Here is a 19,467-nt window from a genome sequence, read left to right as displayed (position 1 = left end):
AGTGCCCCAAGAGTCGGTCCTGGGGCAGGGTTTGTTCAACATCTTCCTTAATGATCTGGGTGATGGCATAGATTGCACCTTCAGCAAGCTTGTGGATGATATTAAGCTGGGAGGAGAGGTAGCTACGCTGGAAGGTAGGGATAGGGTCCAGAGTGACCTAGGCAAATTGGAGGATTGGGGTAAAAGAAATCTGATAGGGTTCAACAAGGACAAGTGCAGAGTCCTGCACTTAAGATGGAAGAATCCCATGCACTGCTACAGGCTGGGGACTGACTGGCAAAGCGGCAGTTCAGCAGAAAAGGACCTGGGGATTACAGTGGATGAAAATCTGAATGAGTCAGCAGTGTGTCCTTGTTGCCAAGAAGGTTAATGGCATATTGGGTTGCATTAGTAGGAGCACTTCCAGCAGATTGAGGGAAGTGATTATTCCCCTCTATTCGGCGTTGGTGAGGCCACATCCGTAGTATTGCATCTAGTTTAGGGCCCTCCACTACAGAAAGGATGTGGACAAATTGGAGAGAGTCCAGCGGAGGGCAATGAAAATGATTAGGGGGCTGGTGCACATGACTTATGAGGAGAGGCTGAGGGAACTGGGCTTATTTAGAAGAGAAGAGTGAGGGGGGATTTGATAGCAGCCTTCAACTACCTGAAGAGGGGATCCAAAGAGGATGGAGCTAGGCTGTTCTCAGTGGTGGCAGATGACAGAACAAGAAGCAATGTTCTCAAGTTGCAGTGAGGGAGGTCTAGGTTGGATATTAGGGAAAACTATTTTACTAGAAGTATGGTAAAACACTGGAATTGGTTACCTAGGGAAGTAGTGCAATCTCCATCCTTAGAGGTTTTTAAGACCCAGCTTGACAAAGCCCTGGCTGGGATGGTTTAGTTAGGGTTGGTCCTACTTTGAGCAGGGGGTTGGACTAGATGACTCCTGAGGTCTCTTCCAACCCTAATATTCTATGATTCTTACGCTCCAGGCTGTTGTCAATGCTCATGTGGACTCCCATCTTCCTCAGAATGAGGGAGGAAGTTAAGGATGTGCACCTTAATGGTGGGTATGAACTTGGAGAAAGGTTTTAAGGCAGAGGTAGGCAAACTTTTTGGCCCGAGGGCCACATCTGGGTGGGGAAATTGTATTCAGGACCATGAATGTAGGGCTGGGGCACAGGGTTGAGGTGCGGGAGGGGATGTGGTGTGCAGGGAGGGGCTCAGGGCAGGTGGTTGGGGTGTGGCGGGGGTTCGGCAGTGTTGAGGTGCAGGAGGGATTCGGGGTGCGGGCTTCGGCCTGGCACCGCATTCTATGAGCATTTCTGGGGAGGCAGCAGTGTGCAGCGGGGCTAAGGCAGGCTCCCTGCCTGTCCTGGACCCACGCTGCTCCTGGTAGTGGCAAGCGTTTCCAGCAGTGGCTACTGGGGGTAGAGTGGGGCAGGCGACTCCACCGCTTGCTGTCCTCGCCTGCGGGTACCAACCCCAAAGCTCCCATTGGCCACGGTTCCCTATTCCCAGCCAATGGGAGCTGCAGGGGGCGATGCCTGCAGGCAAGGGCAGTGCGTGGCGAAGCTCTATGCCTCCTCTCCTCCAGGGGCAGCAAAGACGTAATGCCAGCCGCTTCCAGGAGCAGCACGGGACCAGGGCAGGCAGGGAGCCTGCCTTAGCCCCGCTGCACCACAGAGCTGGCAATCCCATGGGCCGAATTGAAAGCCCCGATGGGCTGGATGCCCCCATGGGCTGTAGTTTGCCCTCCCCTGACCTCTAGTCTTAAAGGCATCAAGGAACTAACGTGGTATCTTTCACGTATTATCCTAATGATTCTGCTTCTGTTACATCTTTCCAACCTCCACCCTTTATTTGTCTTGTCTAGATTGTGAACTCTTTTGAGCATGGACTGTCTCTGTTTGTACAGTGCCTAGCACAGTATGGCCCTGATCCTGATTTAGAGTGTTTGTGAAATTTGTAGTACAGTACCCCCAGTGTGCATCTTGTCATTTCACTAGTTTCCATGGCATATGTTTGAGAGAGCAAGCAGCTGGTTACAGGAGAAAACATTTGTGTGTTGATAGCAAAGTGCGTAAAAGTCCGTTTTTTCCAAATACAAACAATTTTGTAATTTAAATTGGACTTCTTGATTGCAATCAGATTTTATTTAAATGCAGGTTTACTTTTAAAAATAAACCTATTTAAATTTAAATTTGAAATTGACGTGTTAAGGCCTAAATTTACTATCATCTATTAAAATAATTTAGATTAAATAAAAAATCAATATTAAGAAGTACATGCTTGCTGCCAAAGTTTTTTTTTTTTAAAGAAAGTCAAACTGCTGAACTGGGGGAAATCACTGCTGAAGTACTGTAATACTGGAACCAGAGTTTGTTGAAGTGCTAAGCCAGCTTTTGACAGCAGTTAGCCTCTTCTGGAAGTCTGTTTGTTTTTTCAAGTAGTTCAGTGCATGACTAGTTCATTCGAAGTTAAGAAAGCAATTAGGAGTAGACTAAGGTCTAGTCTATACAAATGCTACAAGTCGATGTAAGTTCTGCTAGTTAAGTTACGTAAGTTACATAATTTAAGTTGACATCACTTACATTGACTTAAAGCGGTAGCTACACCTTACTATGTTGATGGGAGATGCTCTCCCGTCAACATACCTTCCACCTCTCGTTGATGTGGATTAAGTAAGTTGACCAGAGAGCGCTCTCCCATCAACTTATTGCTTCTTCACCAGACCCGCTAAATTGACACTGCTGCATCGATAGCAGCTGCACCAATTTAGCTGCATAGTGTAGACAAGGCCTTTGAGAGCTTGTTCTTCTCTTCCAACATAAGAACAAAACTAGGTGTAAGAGGATGAGATATACAAATTCTAGTATCTTGAAGGACATGGTGACCAGGAACAATCAGTTCACTTCACTAACTAGAGATAATACTTTCTCTGTTCAATAAATCAGTTCAATTTTAAATGCAAAATGTTTTGCTAAAAAAAAAAATGCCTTGGGTATCCAGCACATTTAAGGTAGTTTTATTTAACTAATAAAAATGCTGGTTTTGTGCATTTTTGATTGAATTCAAATTTCCATTAAACTAGAATGGAAATCACTTGTAAAATTTAAATCACTAAAATCACTTGTAAAAATTAATCTAAGTAAGAAATTCATCATTCATTATTTTCTAAGATCATACAAATGTAAAAATTAAGAATCTGAATAAATGTATGTTAATCTATATAATTGCTTAAATAAATGTATATAGATGTAGTATATCCAGTTTACCACAAAGAACCACCAAATTTCATTTAAAGGCTACATTTAGTTGCAAAGCAACATGTTTAATGGTAGCTAATACAAATCTACATTTCTTTAGGAAAATACTAAAGTACAATTGCAAAACATGATTAAAATCTGATTTTTAAATCAAGATTTCCTGCTTGCTGATTTAAATCGTGATTTTAAAATTGGTTATTCAAATCAATCCTCCCTTGTAAACAGTGCCTAGCACATTGTGAATGTTATTAAACTATGAATAATACATACTCAGTTGAAAGTCTCTGGGCAAAGATAAGGGGTAAAAAATATAGGGGTGATGTCATAGTGGGGGGGTCTACTTTGGATCATAAAACCAAGAAAAGGAGATGGATGAGCCATTTCTAGAACAAATAACAGAAATATCCAAAACAGAAGACCTGGTAGTAATGGGAGAGTTTAACTACCTACATATCTGTTGGAAAATGTCAAAACACAACATTTCCAATAAGTTCTTAGAATATATTGGAAAACTTTTTGTTCTTCTTCGAGTGATTGCTCCTATGCATTCCATGTAGGTGTGCGCGCTGCGCGTGCACGGCTCTTCGGAACCTTTTTAGCCTAGCAACACCGGCGGGCCGGCTGGGCGCCCCCTGGAGTGGCGCCGCTATAGCGCTAGTTATATACCCCAGCCGGCCCGTCCGCTCCTCAGTTCCTTCTTCCCGCCCGTGACGGCAGTTGGAACTGTGGAGTGCTTGTCGTCCTCCACTTACCTAGCTCACCTTGGTTCTAGTTTGTATTTAGTGTATATAGTTAGTTGTTAAACTGAGTTAGTTGATTAGTTAGTAGTTAGATTAGGGAGAATTAGGGGGGCTTAGCCCCTCTTTTCCCGTCCGGTGCGGGTGTATGCCCAAGACACCGGGATTCAAGCCCTGTGCGGCTTGCCAGCGGCATATGCCCGTTGGGGACCCCCACGACGCCTGCCTTCGTTGTCTCGGCGAGGGACATCGACCAGACAAGTGCCTCATTTGCAGGTCATTCAAGCCGCGAACTAAAAAGGAGCGGGACATTAGGTTGCGGCAGCTCCTTATGGAGTCGGCGCTTACCCCTGCGGTGCCGACTCCTCCGGCTCTGGCGTCGTCCTCGGTGCGGAGTGCTCCAGCGGTCCCCGGCCGGTCCGGTACCGAGACTGTTAAAAAGCAGCCGGCACCGAAGCCCCGGCACCGTTCCCATTCACCATCTGGGAAACGGAAGCCTAAGCCCAAGGCTGTAGACTCTGCTACGCCGAGACCATCGGTCCAGCAGCCAGCAGCGGCGCCTTCGGCACCGTCCGTGACAGCGCACGGACCGTGCGCGGTACCGTCGACTCCGGCACCGGCTGGGCCGTCGAGTCCGGTACCCCCGCGCTCCCCGGTGCAAGCCGTGGTCGAGCTGCCTCTCCCGTCCACGCCCGAGACGTTCTCGACGGCGAGGGAGCTCATAGAGCTAACAGAGGCACCGAGCCTCCGGCCCCCGGCACCGCCGGTGCGGGCTGTTCCGTCAGCGGGTAAACCGGCCATGGTACGACCGGCCACCCCTGACAAACGGGATAGGAGGCAATCCAGGTCCCGCTCCCGGTCTCGATCCCGGAGACGGTCACCTTCCCGATGTTCAAGGTCACGGCACCGGTCTCCATCACGGTACCGCTCTCCTTCTCGGCGCCGGTCGCAGTCCCGGTACCGCTCCTCATCGCGGTACCGGTCGTACTCCCGGAGGCGTTCCAGGTCCCGGTCCCGCTCTCCGGACCGTCGGCACCGAGGGAGGTCCGGATCCCGGCACCGCTCCCGACGCCATTCTCGAAGCCGCTCCCGTCGACGGCGATCGAGATCGTGGTCAACCTCCCGCTACTCTCGCGGTCGAAGGTCCCGCTCCCGGCACCGAGACGATCGGCACCGGTACATGGCACCGTCCACGGACAGACTGGTGGCATCGACGGCGCAGTCTCTGAGCGCCTCTGCCCCCCCGTGGCCTTCCCGCCAACCGTCGGTCGCTTCACACGACGGCAGCGGTGCAGATTACCGCGCAGACCCACAAGGACAAGACCTGGGTCCCCAGCAATGGGGTTTCTGGACCCCCTGGGCGGGTCACGAGGCTCAAGGCGCCCCCTTCCTCACGCGACAGGGGCCTTCTGACCATGGGGTGCCGGAAGCCACCGTCAGCAGGCCCCCTCCATCGCCTCCGGCTGAGGTTCCACTGCCGCCTGTGCAGACGGAACATCCCGTAGAGGCGGCGACCTCACACCCCATGGACGAGCCTCAGCCTCTGCCTATCGGTCAGGCCCACTCCTCGTCTTCCTCGCCCGACGAGGCGGTGGCGGGATCCTCGTCATCCAATCCCCCGCCGATTGACTTACGTGCCCATCAGGACCTCCTTCGTCGGGTGGCACAAGCAGTTAACCTTCCAGTAGCGGAGGTCGTCGAGGACGAGGACCCGATCACTAATGTGGTCGGAACGGAGGCCCCCATGCGAGTGGCCCTACCATTTGTTCGGACGATCCAGAAAAATGCCACCACACTTTGGCAGTCCCCAGCGTCCATCCCTCCCACTGCCCGTGGAGTGGAGAGGAAGTACTCGGTACCCCCGACTGGGTACGAGTACCTGTACACCCACCCGACCCCGGACTCCCTAGTGGTACAGTCCGTGAATGACAGGGAGCGAAATGGGCAACCTGCGCCGGCTCCTAAGTCTAAGGACGCGCGCAGGATGGACCTCTTGGGCCGAAAAATATATTCGGCTGGCAGCCTCCAATTACGCATAGCAAATCAGTTGGTTCTCCTGGCCCGCTATGCTTACGATAACTTCGTAGCCCTCTCTAAATTTACAGAGTTGGTTCCAACATCCTCCAGGCAGGAGTTCTCAGCTTTGCTGGAAGAGGGCAAGAAAGCCACCAGGTCCTCCATTCAGGGTTCACTGGACTCTGCAGACTCCGGAGCCAGGACCTTGGCATCGGGAGTGACAATGAGACGGATCTCCTGGCTGCAATCATCCACCTTGCCGCCAGAGGTTCAGTATACTCTGCAAGACTTGCCCTTCGATACTAAGGGCTTATTCTCGGAGAAAACGGACTCCAGGATACAGACCCTTAAGGATGGGCGCATTGCCATCCGTACGCTAGGCATGCATACGCCTGCGACTCAACGGAGGCCTTTCAGGCAACAGCCCTTTCGGCCGTTCAATCAGTCCAGGTCTCGGCCGGACAATACACGCCGGGGCAGACTAAATCGCCGTAGGCCATCGGGCAATCGGCGTACCCTCCTAGGCGCCTTCCAAGGCCCCCCAAGGGCCGAAGCAGGCGTTTTGACGGGACGCACGAGGACGGCCCAACAGTCTCTTCCCCGGATCCTTCCCCATTATTTTTCAATCGTCTTTCCCACTTCCTCCCGGCATGGTCCCAGATTACATCGGACAACTGGGTGCTACGCACGGTAGAGTCTGGTTACCATCTCCAGTTTGTTTCGCCCCCACCCTCCCACCCACCCACCCCGTCCCTCTTCAGGGACCCCTCTCACGAGCAAGTCCTCCTACAAGAGGTCGAGTCTCCGCTGAGATTGGGTGCTATAGAGGAGGTGCCGAGCGATACGCGAGGCAGGGGATTTTACTCCCGATATTTCTTAATCCCCAAGGCGAAGGGAGGCCTACGACCCATACTCGACCTCCGAGAGCTCAACAAATACCTTGTCAAGCTCAAGTTTCGCATGGTAACCCTGGGGACTATCATTCCCTCCCTGGATCCGGGAGACTGGTTTGCCGCCCTCGACATGAAGGACGCGTATTTTCATGTCGCCATTTACCCTCCTCATCGGCGATACCTGCGCTTCGTTGTCAACAATACGCACTACCAATTCACAGTGCTGCCCTTCGGCCTCTCTACAGCGCCGAGGGTATTCACCAAGTGCATGGCAGTGGTGGCCGTGGCCATCCGCCGTCGTCGGATACATGTCTACCCCTATCTCGACGACTGGCTAGTCCGAGGACCATCCCGCCAACTGGTGGCGTCCCACATGGCCACGGTCCTAGCCCTGTTTCAGCGTCTAGGGCTCATGATAAATGCCGAGAAGTCGATGTTGACCCCTTCGCAAAGAGTGGAGTTCATCGGTGCGGTCTTGGATTCCAATTTGGCCAGGGCCTGCCTGCCCCAACCTCGGCATCAGTCTCTGGTCTCTCTAGTTCGAGACCTACAAGCTTTTCCACGGACAACAGTGCGTTCCTGCCTCCGCCTTCTAGGCCACATGGCTTCGTGCACATTCGTCACTCAGTACGCGAGGTTGCACCTTCGCCCATTTCAAATTTGGCTCGCGTCAGTGTACCGGCCCCACCGCGACTCCATCGATATGGTGGTCACGCCCACGAAGCCAGCACTCGCTTCGCTCACTTGGTGGCTGGACCCAGCAGTCGTGTGTGCCGGAGTCTCTTTCCGCCCTCTTCAACCATCCGCCACTCTGACCACGGATGCGTCAGAGCTGGGGTGGGGAGCGCACCTAGCCGACCTGCACACCCAAGGCCTCTGGTCGCCCCGAGAGCTCTCCCTCCATATCAATGTCAGAGAGCTCCGAGCGATTCGCCTCGCCTGTCAAACCTTTTGCCCCAGTCTCCAGGGGCGTTGCATCGCGGTGTTGACGGACAACACAACGGCAATGTTTTATGTCAACAAGCAGGGTGGAGCCCCATCTTCTCCGCTGTGCACGGAGGCGATGCTACTGTGGGACTTCTGCATAGCCCACTCCATTCACCTAGTGGCGTCCTATCTTCCAGGGGTGCAGAACACGCTGGCCGACCGTCTGAGCAGGTCGTTCCTGTCCCACGAGTGGTCCCTCCGCCCAGATGTGGTTCACACGATTTTCCGGAGGTGGGGGTTTCCCCGGATAGACCTGTTCGCCTCCAGAGAGAACAGGAAGTGCCACCAGTTCTGCTCGCTCCAGGGTCGCGCCCCAGGCTCCCTGTCGGACGCATTCCTCTACCCCTGGACGGGTCACCTACTGTATGCCTTCCCTCCGTTCCCACTCGTACATCGGGTGCTTCTCAAGCTTCGGAGGGACAGAGCCCGCCTCATACTCGTCGCTCCGGCCTGGCCGAGACAGCACTGGTATACTCTGCTGCTCGAGCTATCGGTACGAGATCCCATCCCTCTACCCTTATGGCCGGACCTGATAACGCAGGACTTCGGCAGGCTCCGCCACCCGGACCTGCAGTCCCTCCATCTGACAGCCTGGTACCTGAGTGGTTGACCCGCGCGGAGCGGACCTGTTCGGCAGCGGTCCAGCGGGTCCTGCTGGAGAGCAGAAAGCCCTCCACTCGCTCGACCTACCTCTCCAAATGGAAGCGCTTCGCCATATGGTGCGACCAGAAAGATCTGAATCCGTTCGTCGTCCCTATCCCAACGATACTGGACTACCTCTGGTCGCTTAAAGAACAGGGCCTGGTGGTCTCATCGTTAAAGGTGCACCTGGCAGCGATATCGGCCTTCAGGCCACCCGTCGGTCACCGATCCATCTTCTCCGATCCTACGGTTTCCCGCTTCCTCAAGGGTCTTGAGCGTTTGTTCCCGCCAGTGCGGGCCCCAACTCCGCCCTGGGACCTGAATCTGGTCTTGGGCAGGCTCATGGGACCTCCCTTTGAGCCCATGGCTGCGTGTTCACTGCTCCACCTGTCGTGGAAAACAGCTTTTCTCATCGCAATAACCTCAGCGAGGCGAGTTTCCGAGCTCCAGGCCCTGACGGCCGGTCCTCCGTACACCATCTTTCATGCGGACAAGGTCCAGCTTCGGCCTCACCCGGCCTTCCTCCCTAAGGTGGTGTCAGCCTTCCATATAAATCAGGACATTTTCCTTCCCGTCTTTTTCCCGAAGCCTCATGCCTCGAGTCGGGATCAACAGCTGCACACCCTGGATGTCCGCAGGGCCCTTGCGTTCTACATACACCGGACAAAATCCTTCCGGCGTTCGCCACAACTGTTCATAGCGGTTGCAGAACGTATGAAAGGCAAGCCGGTCTCCTCTCAGAGGATTTCCTCATGGGTCACCGCATGCATCAGAACTTGCTACGAGCTGGCTAGGGTGCCAGCTGACCGTCTTACCGCTCACTCTACGAGAGCGCACGCCTCGTCTGCCGCCTTCCTGGCCCATGTCCCCATTCAGGACATCTGTAGAGCGGCCACCTGGTCCTCTGTCCACACCTTCGCCTCCCACTACGCGTTGGTGCAGCAATCCAGAGACGATGCAGCCTTCGGCTCCGCAGTCTTGCACTCTGCCACGTCTCACTCCGACCCCACCGCCTAGGTAAGGCTTGGGAGTCACCTACATGGAATGCATAGGAGCAATCACTCGAAGAAGAAAAGACGGTTACTCACCGTTGTAACTGTTGTTCTTCGAGATGTGTTGCTCCTATCCATTCCAGACCCGCCCTCCTTCCCCACTGTCGGAGTAGCCGGCAAGAAGGAACTGAGGAGCGGACGGGCCGGCTGGGGTATATAACTAGCGCTATAGCGGCGCCACTCCAGGGGGCGCCCAGCCGGCCCGCCGGTGTTGCTAGGCTAAAAATGTTCCGAAGAGCCGTGCACGCACGGCGTGCACACCTACATAGAATGGATAGGAGCAACACATCTCGAAGAACAACAGTTACAACGGTGAGTAACCGTCTTTTTCAGGAGGTAGAGGAAATAATGAGAGGACAGTTAATTTTAGACTTGATTCTGACCACCAGGAAAGCATTGGTAGCAGATCTGAAGTTGGAAGGCAATTTGGGTGAAAGTGTTCATTAAATGATACATTTCATGATACTATGGAAAGAAAAGAGTAAAACCAGCAGAATAAGGATAAGGGGACTTCAAAAAAGCAGATTTTACAAACTCAGAGTAAGGTCCAAAAGGATGAAAATCTAAGGGGGAAAAAAAGTCAGGAGAGGTCGACAGTTTCTCAAAAGAATATTAAAGGGATAACTGTAAACTATCCCAATTCAAAGAAAAGATAGGAAGAACAGTAAGAGGCCATGAGAAACTCTTGAATGACCTGAAAAATCAAAAATGAATCCTACACAAAGTGGAGACATAGTAGAATTTGCTAAGGAGTACAAAAGAATAGCACAAGTATGTAGGGACAAAATCAGAATGGCTGAGGTCCAGAATGAGTTACAGCTAGCAAGGGACATAAAGGGCAATAAGAACTGGTCCTTAATCTTTCTTGTGCCTAATGTATTTGAAGGGAAGTATAGGAGAGCTAATAATTGATTACATCAAGAAGGCTGCAATGTTTAATGCTTGTATTACTTCAGTCTTCACCAAAAATGTTAATGATGATCAGATATCCAACACAAAATTAGCAATAAGGAAGGAATATAAGCCAAAATAGGAAAAACAGGTTAAAGAATATTTAGGAAAGTTAGATGTATTGAAGTTGGCAGGGCTTAATGAAATTCATCATGTGGTACTTAAGGAACTAGCTGAAGCAATCTTGGAACCATTAATGCTTATCTTCGAGAACTCATGAAGGCCAGGTGAGATCCCAGGGGACTGGAGAAGAGTAGACATATTACCTATCTTTAAAAACGGGAAGAAAAAGGACCTGGGGAATTAAAGACCAGTCAGCCTAATTGTTTCAGTATCTGTCAACAGTTAATCAATTTGTAAGCACCTAGAGGATAACAGAGTTATAAGGAATAGGCAGCATGGATTTGTCAAGAACAAATCCTATCAAACCAACCTAATTTCCTTCTTTGACAGGCTTTGTGGATAGGGAGAAGCAGTAGATGTGATTTTTAGTAAGGCTTTTGACAGTCCCACATGACAGTCTCAAACAAACTAGGGAAATGCACACTAGATGAATTTACTATAAGGTAGGTGCACAACTGGTTGAAAGACAGCACGCAAAGAGTAGTTATCAATGGTGGTTCTTGGAGTTGATGCAGATGTGTATTCGAAGTAGGTATGAGCACTGCCCACATGCCAGAACTGGAGACTTTTGCCAAGCAGTACCAGTAGAGGGGTGGTGCTTGCACCTCATGCCTGTAGCCCCTCTCTTGGCTATACGAGGTGGCACCACCTCAAGTACTCTTAGTTCCTTCTCAATGCCTGTCTGCTTGAGTCGGAGCTCTGTGTGATTGCTGCTTCACAACCTTGCAATTTATCTCTTAGCCTAGGTTTTTATTGTACATGGTTAAGTTAGTCAGTAGTATTAGTTAAAAGTTATAGTATATAGTATAGTGTCAGTGGTTGTGCTCTCCGGTGATGCCCCCACCAGAGTTCACGCATTGTCCTTCGTGTGAAGTGCTAATTCCTAACAGTGACCCCCACATGTGGTGCTTGCTCTGCCTTCGCAAAGCCCACTTTAAGAAGAGCTGTTCGATTTGTAGATCATTCAAGAAGAGGACTGAGGTGGCATGGGACCTTCACCTTAAGCAGCACCTGCTTCAGCAGGCCAGGAAGCCTGACCTGGTACGGAGGCTTTCTTCAGGCCACAGATCGCTGCCTGGCTCAGAGAGTGCTGTTGCCTCGGTTCCAGGGCAGGGGCCTCTCTGAAAAGGTGCGGGAGTCGTTCTACATCATCGGTGCCAAAGAAGAGATCATATAAGACCAATAAGGAGTCTTGCTCCAGGTCCCGGGGCAACTCTTCTGTCTCCCCTATGAAGAGCGTGGACTGGCATAGGTGCCTCTGACCTTCCCTTGGTACAGGATAGGGAAGGCAGACACCCCATACCATCGACTTTGGTTCCAGCCTCCAGGCATCCAGTATCAATGGAAGCAATGCCAGTACTGACCATGTCAGTGGTGTCAGCGTACCAGGCTTCAGTGGATCTACTCTGCCTTTCAGTCCCATCCTCACCACTGGTCCAAGACTGTGAGGCTGGCGCCTGTGATGACCCCTCAGTTGGAGTGTATTGCCAAAGTCTTGGCACCACACTATGAAACACCCCTTCCTGGGTTAATATGGACATGGTTCCTGAGACAGGACAAGGTTCTTTGATACAAGGCCCTTCCTTGGCTGCAGATGGTTCCATAGAGGTTGAAACCGCCCTCCATGTGGAAGCATGTGGGTGCTCCAGTACCCTCATTTGCACCAGGACCGACCTTGCCTGTGGCATCAATCTTTTCAGAATTGGTAGTGCTCACGATATTGGGGGTGCCAATCCTGATCTCATTCTGGGCTCCAGATGAGTCAGATTGCCTGTTGGTTCCCTCTGGAGTTGCCCCTTACATGTCTCCGAGGTCCCAGGACTCCTCTGCTTCAGAGTTGAGCTCCTTGTCCTCCCACTCCACTTCACCTGAGGGGGTCCGGAGGCCACCAGTGTACCAACACTGCCACCAAAGTTGGCATATGCACCCTGAGGCTGGGATGGAGGTCCCTGGCCTGGTGGTTGGCCTTACTGGTCACCAATGCCTTATCCATACCAGTACCTGCCTTGCTCTCATTGGGAAACCGCTTGTTCCTGGAGGTCTCACGCGTACTCCAAATCAAGTGCGAGATTGACTACTCATGCGGCATTGGTGGCTGCGGACCAGTCACAAGTCCAGACGCCTGCAGTTCCCCTTCCTGTGGAGTCACCAGAGTTTCCCTATCTGGAGATACTGCCTCAACCAACAGCCTTGTCCTCATCCCCAGACGATGCGGTGTTGCCTGGCTCATCCCAGAGACTTCAAGGCATATCAAGATCTTTTATGTCCGTGTCCTCAATCCTGGGTATTCAGGCAGAGTTTCTCCAGGAGAATACTAATTAACTCATGGACATTCTCCAGCCCTTTGTCCCTAGGCCGGTGGCCCTCCTGATTAATGAGTTGCTCCTTGAGGTACACTGGCCTTGGTACTGCCGGTGGCCAAGCACTTGAGGAAATGCTATTTTGTGCCTGTACTGGGATATGAAGGATTTTATTCACACCCAGCCCTCAACTCCCTAGTGGTCACAGTGGTAAATGACAGGGCCCAGCAAGGCAGGTTAAAGTCCTCCTCCAGGGACAGAGATTGGAGGTGCCTGGACCTTCTAGGAAGAAAGATATGTATATACACATCATCACTACAGATGATAATTGTGAACCAGCAAGTCCTGCTCGCATGGGCGGCAGGTATAACAGGCCAAGGGAGGCTAAGCTTCCCAAAACCCAGGCCGTGACCCTGCCCATGCTCCACCTCAAGGCCCCGCTCTTGCATCCTGCTCTTCCCCCGTGACCCATGCTGCTCCTCTTCCCACTATCACTCCATCTCTCCCCCAAAGCTAATGGGGGATCGGGGTGGTGCATGCTGGAGCTTGAGGTGGTGTGGGCTGGGGCTCAGGGCTCTTGGGTGGGTGGGTGGCTTGGACAGGTGGCCCTGGGGCAGGGCCTAAGGTGGGTGGCACCAGGTGGCTTGGGTGGGGCTGGGGCTGGTCAGGGCAGCTTGGCTTGGCCAATCGGGGTTCCTCTGGCTCCAGCAGGCAGGGCCTCGGGCAGAAGAGTCAAAGCAGGGGTCTAGCCTCTCTGAACGTGGGGTTCACATGCTGACCATGCCTGCTGGCCAAATATAACTTCCTGAATTAGTCCACTATGGACAAATTTGAGGAACAGTTGCCCAAGGCTTCCCGGGATGAGTTTCAGGCATTTGTTGCTGAGGGATGCTTAGTGACTAAAACATCTCTGCCATCTGCCCTTGTTGCAGTGGTCACTTCAGCCAGAGCCATGGCCTCAGCAATTACTATGAGGGCTTCCTGGCTCCAGAACTCGGGAATCATGCTGGAGATCTAGTAAGCCATTGAGGACTTGCTGTTCAGTGGCCGAACCTTGCTTTCGGACAAGACTGATGGAAACCCTGCATTCCTTTAAGGACTCAAGGGCTATTTTAAGGTCTCGGGGGGGAGGGGGGAATATTCGACCTACACAGAAATGCCATTACAGAGCATAGCAACAGCAGCCATACAGGTCACAGCACCCCTTTGTGCAACCCTTCCCCCCAAGAAACCGAGACTACCCTAGGAAGAGGGATAAGTCTCACAAGAGGAAGCACTTGAGCTCAGGGCCTAGTCGCACTGCTCTCCTTTTGGCATCCACTGAGTGCCAATTTTGACTCGGTCCAGAGCACTTTTCCAGTTGTCCTCCTTCCTCCCTTGTCATCCCCCTGTTCTTTCAGGGACAGGCTTTTCTATTTCCCCTTCCTGTCCCTCTTCACAAATCTCTCTCACAAGACATTTCTTATTGAGCAGGTCAGCTCTCTGCTCGTGTTGGTGGAGATTCTGCAAAAACACCAGGTTCATGCGTTCTACTCCTGGTATTTCCTGATATCGAAATCCAAGGGTGGGATGAGGCCCATACCCTACTTCTGCAGACTCAACGACTTCATCGAATATGTGAGGTTCTGCACAGTCATTCTTATCTGCTTTCCTCCTTGTTTTGTCTCAGAATGACTGGATTGTGTCTGGACCTTCAAGACACCTACTTCCACATGGCCATTCTACTGAGTCACAGCATATATCTTTACTTCATAGTAAGAGACTGACCAGACAGTCCGTAACTCTGATATTCAGATCTTTGAGGTTCTACTGTACTGAAAGTGGCAATCAGACACCATGGGAACTGGAAGTACAGTAGACACCATGGGAACTGGAAGCTACCAGGCAGCAGCGGAGACAAAAACAAACAAACCAGCAAATACTGTACTATGCCTGTATTGCATCTTAAAGTTGGCAGTCATTTACAGTAGGAGGTCGGTGAATGCTGTTTTCCCCTCTCTCTCCCCGCCTCGCTGGGAGGGGAACAAGCTTGCAAGCTCAGAGCCCGGGGAAATAAACTTCCTGAGATGATACTGAAACCTGGCCTGGAGTGTAAGCTGCTGGACTCGGATCCTGATCGCCTGCCTGCACACTGCGCTCTGGAGCAGTGGCTCAGTTTTAAAGGACCACAGCCTGCACTGTGTGCCCACTGATACTGTGGTGTCCCAGGGTGCCTCAGTCATCACTCTTGCAGACGGGGGGGGGGGGCTAGAACCAGCTGCCTGTCCCCACCCCCATTTGCTAGGCAGCCACTGCAGAGCTCTGAGGCCCCGCTCCAAGCAGTCTGCCCTGAGAAGCATCCTATAATGGCTTGTTCAGAGTTGTGAACAACCTCCATTCCCAAGGTGTCTGTAACTCTAAGGTTCTACTGTACATGGCTCTTGGACTGGAGGATGCAGGCAGAGAAGTCCTTTCAGAAATCTTGTCACCATGGCGTTACAGAAACCAATTTTCCTTGGAAAGGTGGATGAAACACTGATATTACTGCCAAGTGCACTCTCAGGGAACTAAATGCTGAGCCTGATTCCTGAAGGTGTAACAGATACTCCAAGATGTCCTGGATGGAAGCCTCTGCTGACTGGGTCCCATGGGGCCAAGGTCTATACGGAAAACCTTTTCCACTTAGCCAAGTAGGCTGTTCTAGTGGAAGGCTTCCTACTGTTATGTAGGATCGGTTGGACAGCCTTTAATAGTCCTTTCCTGTTGCCACAGCCAAAGTTTGTACCCAAGGTGGTCTCTGTTTCATTTGAACCAGGCGGTATATTTGCCTTTATTTTTCCCCAAGCTGCATTCCTACCTGGAGGAGCAACGCGTCCATATGCTAGACATTAGATGCTGTCTAGCCATCTATCTGAACAGGACTGAATAGTTTTGTGCTTCATCTCTCCTGTTCATATCTCATGTGGACTGCATGAAGGGTCAAGCAGTCTTAGCGCAAACCATCTCTAGATGGATAATGTCTTGTATCAAGGCTGCATATGATAGGGTTGGCTAAGTCTCCTCAGCAGATACACCCTCTATCCTGTGTGTTGGAGCCTTCCTCTAGACGTTTGATGTGAAAGAACTGAGGGGGATCAGGGTGGCCCCACCTTATATAGCCAGGGAGTGGCTATGGGCACTGCTAGATAAAAATTTCTGGTGCATGCACACACCTACTTGGAATACACATCTGCATCATATCTTGAAGGACCACTATTTCTTTGCTGTCAAACTGAGAAGGCTTATCTTATGGGGTCCCACAAGGGTCAGTCAGGGGGCTGGTACTATTCAATATTTTCACAATGACTTGAAGTGGAGAGGATGTTTATAAAATTTCCAGTTGACTCCAAGCTTGGAGGGGTTGCAAGCACTGTGGAGGACAGGATTAGAATTCAAAAGAACATTGACAAATTGAAGAATTGGTCAGAAATCAACAAGATGAAATTCCGTAAAGACAAGAGCAAAGTATTTTACTTAGGAAGGAAAAATCAAATGTACTACACAATGGGAATAACTGCCTAGGAGGTAGTACTACTGAAAAAGATCTAAGGCTGATATTGAACTGCAAATTAAATGAGTCAACAATGTGATACTGTTGCAAAAAGGCTAATGTCATTCTGGGGTGTTTTAACAGGGGAGGTAATTGTCCTGCTCTACTTGGCACTGGTCAGGCCTCAGCTGGAGTACTATGTTTATTTCTAGGTGCCATACTTTAGAAAAGATGAGGACAAATTGGAGAGCAACAAAAATGATAAAAGGTTTAGAAAAACTTACCTATGAGGAAAGGTTAAAAAAACCTAGGCATGTTTAGTCTTGAGAAAATAATATAACCTCAGAGCAACAGGAAAGAATTATTGAAGCACTGCAGAAGAAGGTTAATAATCTTGAGGAAAGATCAAGGGGAAACAATTGGAGAATTGTGAGCCTTCCAGAGGTACTGGAAAAAGGGAGGCCCCATGTGGAGTTCCCCAAACACTTCAGTCTGAACATGTGGGTTTAGATAAAACAAATGTATTAACTATAGAAAGATCGATTTTAATTGATTACAAGTAAGGGGCATAAAAGTCACAATTGGTTACAAAGAAATAAAAGGTAAAACACAATTAATACATAAGTGAATTCAAAGCAAAAGTCTGTCTCACCACAATTTCCAATGGTCTTAATGGCTGACTCTTTGTCAGGGTCTTCGTCCAGTGCTGCTTCCTTTCTGCTTCAGGTGGTGTTTATGCCATTGGTAGAGAGAAAGGGAGAGATGGTTTGGGGCATCTGCTCTGTCCCCTTAGTCATTTCTCTTGCACAAGAATCATTTCCAGTTGAGGTTCAGGAAACAAAGTCTGAGTGGACAGGAATCTTAAGTTACTTCTGTCAAAATGTAAGTTTTGTTTTTTGCTCATACCTTTTCTACTGCCTGAGTGTATCCACTTAGTCAGGTGATGGTCCATTTGATCTCGTTGACACCAGGCTGAGGTGTTGGCTAGCTTTTTGTCTCCGGGGAACTGGTTTGTGACTGCCCACCAGGACATGTTGAAACATGTCTCAGTAATATCACACAGTGGAATGTTGTCACATATATTTTACCAAGAAAATAATAATCAGCACATGAGTTTTCATATGACATCTCACAAGGCATATTTTGTACAAGTTTCATCATAATCCTCTAAAAGGGGTTGAACATAGGGGTAAAAACTGTCACACACTCCCACTTCCAGAAGAGACTGTACTTCTTGAAATAATATGGTCTCATGAGATGGGTCCCTGAAGAAGGATGGGGAAAAGGGAAGAAAGTGAGTTAGAGAAATCTCTCCATTACTGTGGTGTGCACCCACGTGTCTGACACGATGCTTTTTGCGCACAGTTTCCCACAATTCTTGATTTCTAGGCTTGATGTCTTGATGCTCTCCTCTTTCTGCAGCTCATGGAGGTGGATTTGAATTTTGGAATTGCAGAGTTTGGCCACACCCCCTCAGCTCCTGCTTGCTTCTAGTTTCTCTGTCTCTGTGGCAGTGTGCGGTCAGTGGGTTTTACAGCTCCTGCCTTCATATGTGCCTGAGGGGATTTTTTCTGGTCAAAATTTGAGGAGTTGTGAACAGTGATCTCCTTTCCAGCTCTATCTTCCACGTGGCCAGTTTTTTACAGAGGTGTTAGAACTTCCTTGAGTCTAGCTGTAGTGTCTCCTGGCTGACTCCTCTGCATCTTCCAGGTATGGCAGAGTAGCTTAAAAAGCACTGAATGAAATCCAAACGGTGCTCTAGCTATGTGATGGCCATCCTAGGCTTGATAGATGGTGAGTTGTACCCAGCTTGCACCTTGGGGCTATGATTCAGACAGTTATCACTGGAGCGGCTGCAAATCTGACATGTGGAAAATGGAGTCTATGGGTGGAACAATCAGAGGTTCCAAGGACACTTACATTAATGATTTAGAACAGTGGTTCTCAAACTTTAGCAAGCCAAGGACCCCCATTTTGATTTAAAATTTTTCATGGACCCCCCATGTCCCCTGCAGGGCTGGTGCAACCATTTAGGCGACCTAGGCGGTCGCCTAGGACACTAGGATTTGGGGGGCGCCATTTTCTTCGGCAGCGACTGCAGCGGCCGGATCTTTGGCTGCCCCAGTCACCGCCGGCATTTAGTCGGAGGGAGCTGGGGCAGGGGAGCGCGGGCAGGGGAGCGCGGGGAGGGCCGCCTGCAGCAAGTAAAGGGGGGGGCAGCACACAGGGGAACTCCCCGCCCCAGCTTACCCCTGCCCCGCCTCCTCCCCGAGCACGCTGTGGCTACTTCACTTCTCCCGCCTTGCGACGCCTATGCTGATTGGCGCCGCAAGCCTGGGAGGCAGGAGAAGTGAAGCAGCCACGGCGTGCTCGGGGAGGAGGTGGGGCAGGGGTGAGCTGCTTCACTTCTCCCACCTCCCAGGCTTGTGGCACAAATCAACTTAGGCGCCGCAAGCCTGGGAGGCGGGAGAAGTGAAGCAGTGACGGCGTGCTCAGGGTGTTCGTGCACGGAGCAGGAGTGAGCTGGGGTGGGGAAGGTGCCTCAGGGCCGAGGGGGAGAGCTGCCGCGGGGGGGGGGCACCTCGGGGTGGGAGTACGGGAGGGAGGGCGCAAGGTAGAAGTTTCGCCTAGGGCGCGAAACATCCTTGCACCGGCCCTGGTTCCCTACTTAGCCCCAGGTCCTCCTCCCACCTCTCCAAGGCCCTATCCCAGTGGCACAGCCAGCATGGAATATTTGGGTGGGCCCTGGCTTCTGGTAGGCAGGCAATTATGGGGGGGCTGGAGGCTCCGATCCCCTGCAGCCGGTCTTGCAGGGGGCGATGGATGGACCATTTGGCCAAGGGTTCCCTGTGGCCCTGGACATGCACCCAGCTGCAGGAGGAAATGCTACTCTCCAGCGCTGGGAGGGAAGAGAAGGAGGAGTTGATCAGCAGGGCTGGCGGCCTCAGACATGACTCACAGACCCCCTGGAGTACCATCATGGATCCAAGTTTGAGAAACGCTAATT

The 19,467-nt window shown here is 51.1% G+C and overlaps 1 protein-coding gene across 1 annotated transcript in view; it reads right to left on the bottom strand.

Moving 5' to 3' along the window:
* Positions 1–19,467, bottom strand: part of LOC123358716 — a 33,683-nt gene that overhangs the window by 7,766 nt on the left and 6,450 nt on the right. The gene's annotated exons all lie outside the window — the stretch shown is intronic.

Source organism: Mauremys mutica, chromosome 1 (assembly GCF_020497125.1).
Source record: "Mauremys mutica isolate MM-2020 ecotype Southern chromosome 1, ASM2049712v1, whole genome shotgun sequence".
Taxonomy (NCBI): domain Eukaryota; kingdom Metazoa; phylum Chordata; order Testudines; family Geoemydidae; genus Mauremys; species Mauremys mutica.
This window is presented reverse-complemented; position numbering and strand designations above follow the sequence as displayed.